This window comes from Cebus imitator, unplaced genomic scaffold (genome assembly GCF_001604975.1).
Source record: "Cebus imitator isolate Cc_AM_T3 unplaced genomic scaffold, Cebus_imitator-1.0 Scaffold120, whole genome shotgun sequence".
NCBI classification, from domain to species: domain Eukaryota; kingdom Metazoa; phylum Chordata; class Mammalia; order Primates; family Cebidae; genus Cebus; species Cebus imitator.
In genome coordinates, this window is record NW_016107435.1 from 3,323,427 (window position 1) to 3,337,205 (window position 13,779).

General features: G+C 40.8%; 1 protein-coding gene across 4 annotated transcripts in view; it reads right to left on the bottom strand.

Annotated features, from left to right (window-relative positions):
- CSGALNACT1 (chondroitin sulfate N-acetylgalactosaminyltransferase 1) overlaps positions 1-13,779 on the bottom strand; it is a 360,766-nt gene that overhangs the window by 192,303 nt on the left and 154,684 nt on the right. For 2 of the 4 annotated variants that reach the window (XM_037742421.1, XM_017539692.2), the window contains exon 2: positions 9,858-9,952. The gene's annotated coding sequence lies outside the window, so the exon portion shown is untranslated. Of the gene's footprint in view, positions 1-9,857; positions 9,953-10,262; positions 10,464-13,779 lie in introns of those variants that run through there. The other 2 variants (XM_017539694.2, XM_017539691.2) reach the window with 2 other exon arrangements.

Genomic DNA, 13,779 nt, shown 5'->3' on the forward strand with positions numbered 1-13,779 from the left:
AAAATGAAAAATATCTTTAAAGGAAAAAAAAAAACAAAAAACATTGTGTACTTCAAAAACATTTCCACAAAAGACAAAGAAAAGCTATGAAAATGCTTCGGGTTAAAGGAACAGAGAGACATAATAACTAAATGCAATCCCTGATGTTAGTACCAGAGGAAAATACTGTAAAGAACATTAAGTCAATTTACAAAACCACAACAGTGGGCATTAGGCAAATTCAAACAAAGGTTAAGTTTACTGATGTTGATACTTGCATTTTTGTTATATGATAAAATATCCTTATTCTTAGGAAACACACTACTTAGCAGTAAGGGGCTATGATGCATAAACTTATTCTCATATGGTTCAGAGAAAATAGTATATATACTTACATATGTATGTGTGTATATATATATGAGAGGGAAGAAAGGCAGAAAGATCATGGATAAAAAGCAAATGGGCAGGGGGTGGTGCTCATGCCTGTAATCTCAGCATTCTAGGATTCCAAGGAAGGTGGATCACTTGAGCCCAAGAGTTTGAGAGCAGCCTGGCAAAATCCAGTCTCTACAAAAAAATACAAAATTTTAAGTGGGTGTGGTGGCACACATGTACAGTCCTGCTACTTAGGAGGCTGAGGTGGGAGCATCTTTTTAGTGTGGGAGACAGAGGCTTCAGTGAGCCAAGATCATGCCACTGCACCACTGCACTCCAGCCTGGGAAACAAAGGCAGGCTCGATCTCATAAAAAAAAAAGAAAAAAAAAAAAGTAAATGATGTAAAATGTTAACAAAATCGAAGTAAAGAACACATAAGTTCTTTTTATTATTTTTATTTTTGCAACTTTCTTATACAGACCGTGCCCCATTTACAATGGTTCAACTTAAATTTTTCTACTTTACGTTGGTTTTATTAGGGTATTAAACGATTTTTGACTTTCATTATTTTTTTACTTATAATAGGCTTATCTGGATCTAACCCCATCATTAAGTCAAAGAGCATCTGTAATTTGAAATTATTTCCAAATAGTTTCAGAAAGTAAAATGTTTGTGTACCACTTTGGGATATAAGAAGCTAAATCCTTATGCAACTAAACAGGATGCCTGTACCACAGCTAAAAAATGTATGATATGTATCAGAAATATATGCGCTTAATGACAGGAAGTTCACTATCAGTCAATAGTGTGATGGTACCAGAGCACATCAACATAACTTCTCAGTCATCAGCCTGCTGAAGACTGTGCAATATGTGATGTACAGCAACAGTGAAAATAACTAAATATACCAAACTAAAATGAAGAAGATATATAGGGACCTGACTGCTAAGGTTCACCGCATGGAAATAAAGTCTGCACCATTCTGTGGTCCTCTCGGCACAGAACCACAACTAGGCTCCTCAGATGATTCCATTCTTAGGTCTGGGGTGGAGCCTGGGGATCCCAATTGCTCTCAAGTGCCCTAGAAGATAGCTGCAGATGCCCGAAGGGCTACACTATAGCTACAGGTTCTAGCTGACCCTTTCCATGCTGGGAAGCCCCAACTCCCATTAATGTACATGGTTTTTTCTTTTGAGGAAGTCTGCAGATTTCTTTACAGGATATGAATAACATCAAGAAGGGTGATGTCCATCTTAAATCAAATGATCTGATGACTCAGTACAGAGAAAAATATGCTAGGGTTAAAGGACACTCTGCATCTCCTCTGAGACTGCCCAGAAAAGTCCTACAAATCTTCCAAGAAATCTGCTCAAGCATCGTTTTTTTGGGACCAATTCCTACATTCCCTTCCTCCGGACTGGATGAGAGCACCTCTTTTTGCTCCACGAGCCCATCTGTCTCAGGATCCTTCTCAACCTTGTGCTGAAACTGTTAATTTTTCTCCCCTGTCTCTCCCTCTAGGCTGCTCTATGAAGGGAGGAGAAGGGCTGGACTGGTGACTTGGAGACAGAATATCAGAACTCAGCTGGGGACATCAGGAATTGAGGGTGCTGGTGGGATATGCCATGAAGATGGTCAGGAGTATGCATCTCAGAGGACTGGTTTGAGCTAAGGGTACAAATTCACCACTTAGACCAGAAGCAACTACACAGATGAAAGAGAAAGAGAACAGAAAAATATGGACTGCTAGAGAACGTCAATACTTAAGGCATGGAAAAGGAGACTATAAAGTAACAGCCAGAGGTGTATGAAGAAACCACCAGAGCTTATTGTCGCAGTATAGAAATAAGGCAAAGGAAATGAGAGTTTCAAGGATACTCTGACAGTCAAAATGTCAAATGATGGACAGAAGTCAAGTAACACCTAGTATGCAGAATCCGACACTAAATACTAAAAGAGTTAAAATGTGATCTGAAATTACAGTGAGATGGACAATAACACTGAGACTGAAACACACAAGAAGGACCTCAAAGAAAGAAAAGTGAGGTGACCGTATCTACAGAAAGAACTCAAGCTGCCCATATGCAATAAGCTAGTCCATACCCAGGTACCATCCTCATTCCAGCTTTAGCTCGTGACTTGAATTAGGACACACATGAATTTTCCAAGATGATAGGTAAGAGTTTTATTTCACTTTGCTGCAAATATACATGATTAAAGTCAAACATTATAAATTATGTGATGGTATTTTGTTGTTGTGACAGAGTTTTGCTCTTGTCACCCAGGCTGAAGTGCAATGGCATTATCTCGGTTCACTGCAACCTCCGCCTCCCAGGTTCAAGTGATTCTCCTGCCTCAGCTTCCCAAGTAGCTGGGATTACAGGCATCTGCCACCACGCCCAGCTATTTTTTTTTTTTTTTTCTATTTTTAGTAGAGACAGTGTTTCACCATGTCGCCCAGGCTGGTCTCAAACTCCTGACCTCCTGACCTTTGGCTTCCCAAAGTGCTGGGATTATAGGTGTGAGCCACCACACCCAGCCTTTAATTTTAATTTTAATTTTAATCTATTTCCTGCTGTCAGGACCATTACTCCTTTATTTATACCCACCCTACAGTCTTGGCATAAGGTTGGCTATTCACATGTTTTATAAAGTCAGAAAACACATGTGATGATACAAGGAGTCCGGTCTACAAGTTGTTATCATATATGAGATTTTGGTTCTGCAGGCTTTTCATCAATTCTGTGGGACATTTTTCCAATAGATTCCTTTCATGCTTAAGTGAGCCTCGTTGATTTCTGTTTCTTGAACCCAAGAATCCTAAATAACCAACATTTTATTTTGCTAATAAATTTCTTATATTAAGTATCATTAATTTAATTTCATTAACCATTCTATTTTAAATTTTAGTAAATAAGAAAAAAGGTCAGACCCTCAAAGTAAAGGTTATCCCTTTAGAGTGAATATTAGCTCTTTGAAAACAACACCCTATTTTTCTCTTTTCTCTGTAGATGACTGGAACCTTCACCAGAGCCTGGATTCCAATCCAAGAATTGGTACTTGGTAACCACAAAGCACATTGAAAGCCCAATACATAGTAAGAAATCTCAATATATGTTTGTGAGTTGAAAATATACAACTCTTTATTAAAACATTTAAGGGTCAACATTAATATTTCTATTTACCATTTATTTTAAGAACTTAAATATTCTTTTAAGAAAAAAATTTAAAGTATCAGCTTGAATGAGATATTTGCCTAGAGGAAGGGAAGAATTTCATTTTCCCCGGGGGACTTGACTACATGATCACGTTTGTAATGTTAAAAAAAAAAAAAATCTGTCCCTGCACAGTGGTGCAGGCCTATAATCCCAGCACTTTGGGAGGCCAAGGCATGACTCCATTTCAACAAAAAACCATGTAAGTAACAATTGAGCTTTCTGTTTCCATGGGTTGTAATTCTTTCCTTTGTTCACCACTCACTCTAATTTTCACTCCCTCTCTTATCCCAGACTTCTCTATGTAACTCTGTCAGGTTCTTGCCTCCCTTTCTCGTTTTCAGCTAGCACATTCCTAGGCTGAAGTGATTCAAGTTCCATTTTTTTTTTTTTTTTTTTGAGACAGGGTCTTACTATGTCACCCAGGCTATCGTGCAGTGGTGCCATCTCAGCTCACTACAGTCTCAACCTTTTTGGCTCAAGGGATCCTCCCCACCCCAGCCTCCTAGGTAGCTGTGACTACAGGCATGTGCCACCACAACCAACTAATTTTTAAAAATATTTTTATAGACACAGGGGTCTCATCAAGTTGTCCTAGTTGGTCTTGATCTCCCAGGCTCAAGCAATTTGCCTGTACTAGCCTCCCAGAGTGTCGGGATTACAGGTATGAGCCACCATGCCCAGCTCCATTTTCAATTCTTCAAGGAAAGGCATTCCATTGTGGGTCAGCAAGTTGAAGTCAAAAGAGAACTAGTTCCTAAGTGTCAGCTGAACATTCTATAATTGCATTCTTTCAAAGACCAGTGTGATATTTACAGTTTTGGAGACATGATTTTTCATAAGAAAGGACTGTTAATGTGATAAGGAGGAAAATCTAAAAGCTTAAAATAGTTGGTTTCTTATGAACAATCAACTGAAACCCTGCAGAGTGTCATGTCCCCTGCTTATGACAGAACAAACATTTCTGCTCTTAATCATAAAAGTAATTTTTAAGTATTATACACATATTTCTGATGAGCAATACGATCCCATTATCTTTGCTGAAGAACAACGAGTGAGAAAGTGAGTAATTCTGAATCAGATTTTAACTGCAAATATAAGCAACAACTTGAAAAAAAAAAAAAAAAGGAAAAAAGGATGGCAAGGTCTAAAATTAAGTTCCAAAGATCTTACCAATGTAAATACAGTTTGTTTTCATGCATAACACATTTCGAAATAAAAAGTGATTTAAAAAATCTAAGCAAAGGAAAAATAAAGCTCAAACAATGAAAAGTCTAAGAAAACGTCATAGAAATTCCTTTCCATTATTTTTCCTTTTAAAGGATAATCTTTATACAAACAGGTACTTTGCCTTACTTACTTTTTATTTTTAATAATTTTAAAATTTAAATTTTTACTTTAAATTTACATAACATTGATCATCTTAACCATTTTTAAGTATACAGTCCAGTAGCAGTAAACACAGTTTTCTAGTGCTAAATTCATTCACTGTTGTGCAACCAACTCCAAATCTTTTTCATCTTGCAAAACTGTAACTCTGTACTCATTAAACAAGTGCCCATTCTTGCCTCCCACAGCCCTGGTCATCTCTCATTCTACTTTGTCTCTATGAATGTAACTACTCTAGCTAGGGACCACCTATTAATGGAATCACATGGTATTCGTCATTTTGTGACTGGCTAATTTCACATAGCATAATGTCTCAAACTGCATCCATATTTTAGAATGTGTCAGAATTTCCCTCCTTTTTAAGGCTGAAGAATATTCCATTACAGGGATATACATTCTGCATTTTGTTTATCCATTCCTCTGTTAATGGATATTGGGGCTACCTCTACCTTCTTTCACTTACTTTTTTTGTTGTTGTTGAGAGGAGGTCTCACTGTCACCCAGGCTGAAGTACAGTGATGTGATCATAGCTCACTGCAGCCTCAGCCTCCTGGGCTCAAGCGATCCTCCCACCTTCGCTCCCAAGTAGTTGGGACTACAGGCATAAGCCACCACAACTGGCTAATTTTATTTCTTTATTTTTGTAGAGATGGGGTCTTCTAACTATGTTGCCCAGGCTGGTCTTGAACTCCTGAGCTCAAGTGATCCTCCCACCTCAGCCTCCCAACGTGCTCAGATAACAGATATGAGCTGGAGCACTCAGCCTGCACTTATTTTTAAACAATTAATTTAACTAAGCAGGCACAGTCCTAGAGTCTGATCCCTTGCCTCCAAGGCAGCAAAGAAAATACAAATGTTAGAAAGAAGAAAATAGGGGAAAGGTTGGTACACCATAAAGTGTGCAGCAAATGATAACATTGCTAGATTCTGATGAGGGTTTTCAGACACCAGCAACTTCTTCAAACCTTTATTTGTGAATATGAATAGGAACATACATATGCTAGATGCTAAAAATGCAGGGACCATACCTACTTTGAGGGCCATCATGGCCAAAGGACAAACATCTAACCCGTAAATAATTATAAGCAATACGGAAAATAAGGCAATAGAGAGGCACACGATGGCCCAGCCCCATCCTAGACCGGGGCTCAGCAAAGATTCCCCCTTTGCACACCTCCCAAGCTGAGTCTCAAGAAGGAGCAAGAGTCTAGGGGCTCAAGAGGAAGGGGAAGGCACTGCAGATAGGGGACAGCAGAATAAGAGAGGAGAGAAGGTGAAGCACAGGCTTGGAGGTAGAACCCAACTCAGTGAAAAGGAAATCCCAATAAGCAGAGCGCAAAACAGAAAGGGAAAGGCAAGCAACAAGACCGGATGAATAATCAATCAACTGGAAGAAACAAAAAGCCTGCTGAACGGCATGCATTGTGGGATACCCATTCCTGTGCCAGGGTAAACCTCCTGGAGTAGCCTTGTCTGCAGAAAACCAGTGTTGGCCCAGGAGTATAAATTTAAATTAAAACTAAAGCAGTGAAGGCTGATACTGATTAAAAGTTTACAGACTTCATGGCACTCCTCATTCCATTCATGAAAATATTTTAAAAGACTAAAACACATCCCCAAAAAGGCCATTTTACAAAATCCAAACTTGCTTGTTCTCTGGCTTTTCAAATAGGAGCAACTTCCCAAATTACTACATTATAATTTTATATTATCATTTACTGATAACATCTGCTTCCTTCCAAAATGAATGCATCAGTTGCTGTTTTATGTTATTTGCTACTCATGCTTCACAGACTAATGGAACTGCAAAGGGCATGTAAGATTCTGTGTCTACAGAGTTTTTAGCCCCCAGATGCTCCAGGAGGAGCTGCATCACCAAAAAGGGAAAGGAAACGTCTGTGCCCTGCTCAGGGGTGACTTCAGGAGACCACTGTGCAAACAGTCATGACAATGCAATGACACCTGCCAGCCAAGAATGTGGGTAGTGCTAGAGGAGTCAGTGGGACCATCTTCAGATAGGTGACATCCTTTATTCACTTTTCCATTTATTCACTCACTCATTCATTCTCTTGTTTGGTGTCTTGGAGGAGTCAGGCACTGGTTCTCAGGCTAGAGTTGTTCATACAGGAACACTTCATCATAGGAATCACCACTGAGGTGAGGTTTGAAGCTTCCTGGTTAGCAATGAGAAGAAAGTATACTAGGCAGAAAGAAGGACGAGAACAACACAGCTTTAAGGAGTGGCAGCTAGGGAGTGAGCAGAAGGGTCAGAGGTGGGAGACAGGAACAGGTGGAGCCAAGAGCACAGGTCAGGGGAGGGGGAGCACAGAAAGCTAGCAGCAACTTCTTTTCCTTGATAGGAGGAAAGGAATAAGGATATGGAAATGTCCTTGCATTTCAAGGTAGGGAGAGGTAGGAAATACATCAAAGGGCAGTGACAAGATAGAGTCAGTGAGCGATGACAAGATACAAGGTGGCCGTAAAAATGGCGAGCAAAGGCCAGGTGTGGTGTCTCAGACCTATAATCCCAGCACTCTGGGAGGCCGAGGCAGGTGGATCACTTGAGGTCAGGAGTTCAAGACCAGCCTGGCTAATATGGTGAAACCCTGTGTCTACCAAAAATACAAAAATTAGCCAGGCGTGGTGGTGCACGTCTATAATCCCAGCTACTCAGGGGGCTGAGGCAGGAGACTTGCTTGAACCCAGGAGGTGGAGGTTGCAGTGAGCCAAGTTTGTGCCACTGCACTCCAGCCTGGGCAACAGAGCAAGAATCCCTCTCAAAAAACAAATAAAAAATGGTGAGCAGCAACTGACCAAGAAGGAACCATGCTCGAACATGCTCTATGAAGAACATGTTTAACACACAAAGCAACCCCTATTGCAAAACTTACGGCCTAATGTTACTAAATGTCTGAATGAAACAATTAGCTCCCCTTGCTGGGATCCCATGATCACTAAGCATGCATTGGTGTGGGGTAGGTCTATCTTCCCACAGAGAAAGGAAACAACTCATTCACTGTTTTCCCAATGTGCACGTTGGTTTCTTGCAAGTCTGGTGAAGTTCCACTGCTGAAGGATGTTCAAGCCCTGAGTCTATAAAAGTAAGTAGCAGTTCCGGGAAAACAAAGGCTTTCCCAAGCTAGACCCTGGTAGGGCCTCTCAGCAACTTGGTAACATCCCTGATCTCTCTGTACCATGATTCAGCAGCATTGCGACTGCTGCATAATCCAGCCTATACCCGGCGGCCCTGCTTATCTGCTCCCCAAGTGTTCCCTGTCCTCCTACTCTGGTAGCTTAACTCTGGAGCAGAAACATCCTCTAGCTTTGCATTTGTCCAAGTAGACCTTCATCAGCGTTGGACTACTTCTCTTTTTTTTTCCCCCTGAGGCAGTGTCTCACTCTTGTTGTCCAGGCTGGAGTGCAGGGGCACAATCCACCTGCCTCGGCCTCCCAAGATGCTGGGATTACAGTTGTGAGCTACCACACCTGGTCTACTTCTCTATTCTGTAAAGTTTACTTTAAGTGTGTTCTGGTATTATCTCAAGGTCTTAATAATTATGGTCTACATGATGTTGTAATGACACTGTTCTTTTACATCATCCAAGTCATTCTCAAAAACATTAAACATCACAAGGCCCAAGATTAGGACAGTTCCATATGCCCTTCAAGTTGGCCCTGAATCACTTAAGCCTCTTAACCATTTGACTTTCTACTTGGAAAAGGATTTGGGAGAAATTCTCCTTCCGTTATTTTTGTATTATTAACTTTCGGCCAAGGTTTTTTTATTTTTTCTGTTGTTAGTAACTGAAATATAGTCCTTTATAAAACTCTACACACACCTTCATTTAAGTACAGGGCAGTTCATTATTATAAAATCAGATCATCATCAACTACTTTGGCTTTCATTATTTTATCTTAATAGTATAATAAGTTTTGCTTTTTTAAAAAAAGCAAAACCATCAAGCAAACCTCTAGAGACATTTGTTAAATGAAGAATGAAGGTGAAGGGTGCATTCTGAAGATATGTGCCTGACAAGTGCAGCTTACCTATTTTCATTTTTATGTCTATTGAATCAGTTCTAGAGAAAAAAAAAGACTCGTCTGCTGCAGATAAGAACCATATACACAGCTTCCCGTTTCATACCACTGCATGTCAACATTAATGACATGTTTGAGGTACTTGTTTCATTTTATATATTTAAGTTTAGTCTTGTCAGATATAATAAAGTATCTTATTGCATAGAAACTCAAAATGACTGGTTACAGGAGCACAACTAAAACAACGTTCCAAAGATTTTCATTTGTCCCCAGACTAAAACCAAGCATGCAATCCATAAGGGTACTATTCTCAAAGAGTTCTAGACAGCGTCCCTCTAAGACATTTTAAGTCAGAAAAAAAGCTCATTCTTCAATTACCTAAACCACGGTATTTAAATAATTATTTTGTAGCAAAGTCAAAATTAGAGTAACTATTTAATGGTAGGGTGAGTATTTTAGAAAGTTCAATATCCTGTCCCAATTTCCAATGGGAGAACACATGTTCCTATGTAAGTGAATTCTTTTAAAAAGATGTAACTCTTTCAGCTCTCTGATTGGTTTAAGTCACTTGCCACTCTGAGAAGAGATATATGCTTAGAAAGCTCGAAAAGTTAGATACAGATGTAGCTCTTACAGCCTTTAAGAAATGAATGAAAAGGATTTAATGGAGCTAAGTAACTGTAGTATTTTGGAAAAACTTGAAGTAATAATTTTGGAAAATCTTGAAGTAATAACTTGTTATTAAGCAAATTATTGAAAGTAAAATGAAATTTAACACATTTCAAACATAACCAGAATATTGAATGCAAAGTAAGTATACCATGCAAACGTTTGTTTCTTGAGTGAAAACAATCACTTACCTGGGGGTTTAAGAAGGGAAGACTAGAGGGTGGCTACATCATTCCTCCTCTGGGTTAAAGTTATCTTGGCTTGTCTCCTTGAAATAGGAAGTTACCTAAAATAAAACAAAATAAAATAATATAAGGCAACCCTTGTAAATTTCCATGTCTTAAATTTACGTGGTATTACAAAATGGGAAAATTATAAGTCACCTAGTATATAAAACACAATTCATCTAAAAGTACTACCCCAAAAAGCAGGATGGTATTTGTTTTCTATTTCAATGAATAAAATGCAGATTGTTTATTAAAAAAAAAAAGACTTTAAATAGTGATAACCAAGTGAAAATGATAACCATGGCTAATGGTATGTAAAAATCAAGCTGAACATTTTCACGTGAAAAAGAGCAAACCAAAAAAGCTGACCTCACAAGAAGGAAAGGTGCCGGATTGCCAGCGAGCCGCTTCCTAACTCTCAGCTCTGCTTCCAACGCTCTGACAGCCCCAAGTCACTCTGGGGTTTCCAGGTTGGGGTCAGGAGGGAAAGTGCTGCCCCGCTCTGCAAAGACTGCGTTCAGCGCTATCACTTAAAAAAAAAAAAAAAATGGTTCCATGAAATCAAATGTTAAAAATTAGAAAATCCTCCTCTTTTTCCCCGGGGAAGGAAAGAGTGCACACCCTGAGAGAGGATGGGAGGAGGAAGGACCGCCAGCTTTCCCCAGGCACCCCAGGGGCCGCCGCCGCGCAGCGCCGGTGGTGAGGATCCAGTGCATCTGCCCAGGGCACCCCGGCCGCGCCTGGAGCCTCCCGCTCCCCGGGGAGAACTGTGGGCGCGTCCCAGTGAGCACGACACCCGCGGAGAGGGCGTGCGCTAGTCCCACCGGGTGCCCCGCTCCCCTGGGGGCCGTGAAAACCCCGGACCTGCCCTGCCCCTGCCTTGCAGGGTGCGACAACCGGCCCCAGTGCATCCCTGTCTTTTGGGAATATCAGTGGAGGAAATCAATGTGTCAACTAGATAAAAGCAGAACGGGAAAGAGGTGTGAGCAAAATACTCTGGAATGAAAGGCAAAGGGAAAATACTCTATAAAGGGATTAAGCCCTTCCTGTTAAATTCATGTCAATAATGTTATCTTCGATTAACCAAGACACAGTCTTCCTTCCTGAATTGTCATTTTTATCGCATCTGTCTTTATAATTCGAGTAATGGCAAATATACATCTACACATATATTTGCTATTATATACCTACATACACAAATATATACAATATACATATACAAATATACATTTGCTGTTACTGTTTGTGTACACACACACACACACACACACACACACACACACACACAATTGCTCCCATTTCGCATACAGGAATTAAAAAAAAAAAATAGGAAAAACAGGTCCAGAAAGCTCCAAAGCAGAAAGCTCCAAAGGCCAACTGGTAAGTCTCATGTCTGCAGACAGCTAGTCCCCACTTTCTCCATGGGGATGGCCTCCAAATGCCATAATGTCAGGTTTTCTCTGACTCACTGACACGAACAAAGTCCGCAGAAGTGTGAGGTGCATCACTATAGAGGTTTAGAGTCCATTTTGTACCCACCTACTCTCACCCTACTTCATTATGGGTTTAGTGTTGGAGTGGGCTGCCAACCGCCCGGGGCCCCCTCTCTCCACCCCAACTAGGTGCCTGCGCCGCTCTCACCACCCACTTCCGCCTCTGCATGGCCAATTTATCCATGTCTAAACCAAATTGCAGTTGGCAGCAAGACAACAGTGCCTAAGTGAAATAATCACTTGGACCCAAATCTGAGTTGTTTTCCATCCCGGACAACAAATAATGTTACTTCAGCGCCTGCAGGCCAAGAGTTGAAATGAGCTTATAATTTGGCTTCCAATCCATCTCATTTTCTGATTCTCAACCTGTGTTTTAGCTTGCAGGGGGCAGTTCTGAAGGCTTAATCACTGCCATGGTCTTGATGGATATCCTTCATGAATACTCTTTGCCATCTAAGTAAAAAAGGGGGAAATCTACATAATCCAAAACCACACTTGTTTTAATAATGAAAACAAATAGACTGTCAGCTGGTACCTCCACATAATCATTAATAACCTAATTTGTACTTTTCACTCCAGCAACTTGAAGAACTGTTCACAGTTTTCTCATCTACACACAGTGACCCACATACATCCAGCCCTGGAGAGCCTGGTACCAGCAATCCCAAACTGCAGGTTGGGAGCCATGGCATGGTCCGGCTCCTCCGTTTTTTTCTAGTGGAGGAACTCATTAAAAGCCTGCTCTTCAGCTCTGGGAAGTACATGTCTCCTTAGCCATTCCAAACATGATATTCCTCCAGAGAAAAATCATCTGAAGCTAGTAACTGAAAAAGAAAAAGACTAGAAGGTGAACCCCCGGCAAGATTCCCTTGGTGATCAGGGTAGAAGTGGAATAGCACCCTGAAAAATTCTAGAAGGTGACCACAGGTATGCTATCAGCTAACGAGAAGTGGGTGTGTTGAACTGGACAGATGGCTTTATGGGAAGAAAAGAGAAGGAACATCAACAGCACATCTACAATGTGTCCACTCACCCTGCAAGCTATGTTACACAAGAACTCATTCAAACCACAATGCTATGGGATATGTGCATTACTATTTCCACTTTAGAGATGCAGAAATGAGGCTCAAAGGTGTTAAGGAAACTGCTGGGCTCATACATGGTGAAGTCAGGATTTTTCTAACTTTCAAAATCAAACTCTTAAAAGGATAGCATGCCTTTGCTCTGTTGACTTTGCATCATGCCTTTACCTGAAAGACAGCCTTCACGTATGATTCTTTTAAAGTGAGTATGGAGCTTACAGAATACAGCTGTATGGAAGTGGTGGCTAGGTAGATGTGCTGCCAGCAACCTAAGGATGCCATGTTGGCTTTAGGAACACAGGCCACCATGATCCCCTATGATTCCTTCATAAGAAATCACAGTGACAAAAACGCACCCTTCCTATCAAAGAAATAGTATGTGTGAAAAGTAAAAACTAAATCCAGGAAAAAACTGCAGGTAGAGCAGATATAAAACCTTGCTTTGTCCAATTCAGAAAGCTACAATGACATCCCTCTGTCTAAATTTTCACATCAGCCTGGCCAACATGGTGAAACCCTGTCTCTGCTAAAAATGCAAAAATGAGTCAGGTGTGATGGCGGGCACCTGTAGTCCCAGCTACTCAGGAGGGCTGAGACACGACAATGACTTGAATCCAGGAGGTGGAGGTTGCAGTGAGCAGAGATCATGCCACTGCACTCCAGTCTGGGGGATACAGTGAGACTCCGCCTCCAAAAAATAAATAGACCAAATAAATTCTTGTGTCCAGGTCTCAGTCTCCTCCCCTGTCCTTCGATGCCCAATGTGTTCTCCATTGCTTGGCACAGAGAGTGAAGATTCCAAGTAAGCATTATAGAAGAGCTCATGTGTCATTACAAGTGTCAGTTACAGTAAGAAGTGAGCAAGAGGAGGCAGGATGTGCGTAAGAGTGGCTGAGAAACCGTCTATGGAAAAATCATAGACTTGGTTCTGGAAGATTTTCACTTCAGATTCTAAAGATTGGGAAGTCCGTCCCACCCCCACCCCAACAGAAAGAGTTTGGCGGACATTCATTAGCAGCCTTCTATAAATAAATCTGCTTTCAATCATCTTAAAAGAAGTTTACCAAAAATTGTCTACTGAAAAGAACAATTAAAATAGTGAAAATGAGTACACTGAGATTAGTAATGTTTTTGTTTCTTTTTTTTTTTTTGAAACAGAGTCTCTCTCTGTCACCAGGCTGGAGTGCAATGGCACCATCTCAGCTCACTGCAACCTCCACCTCCCGTGTCCAATGGTACCATCTCAGCTCACTGCAACCTCCACCTCCCATGTTCAAGCGATTCTCCTGCCTCAGCCTCCCCAGGCGCTGG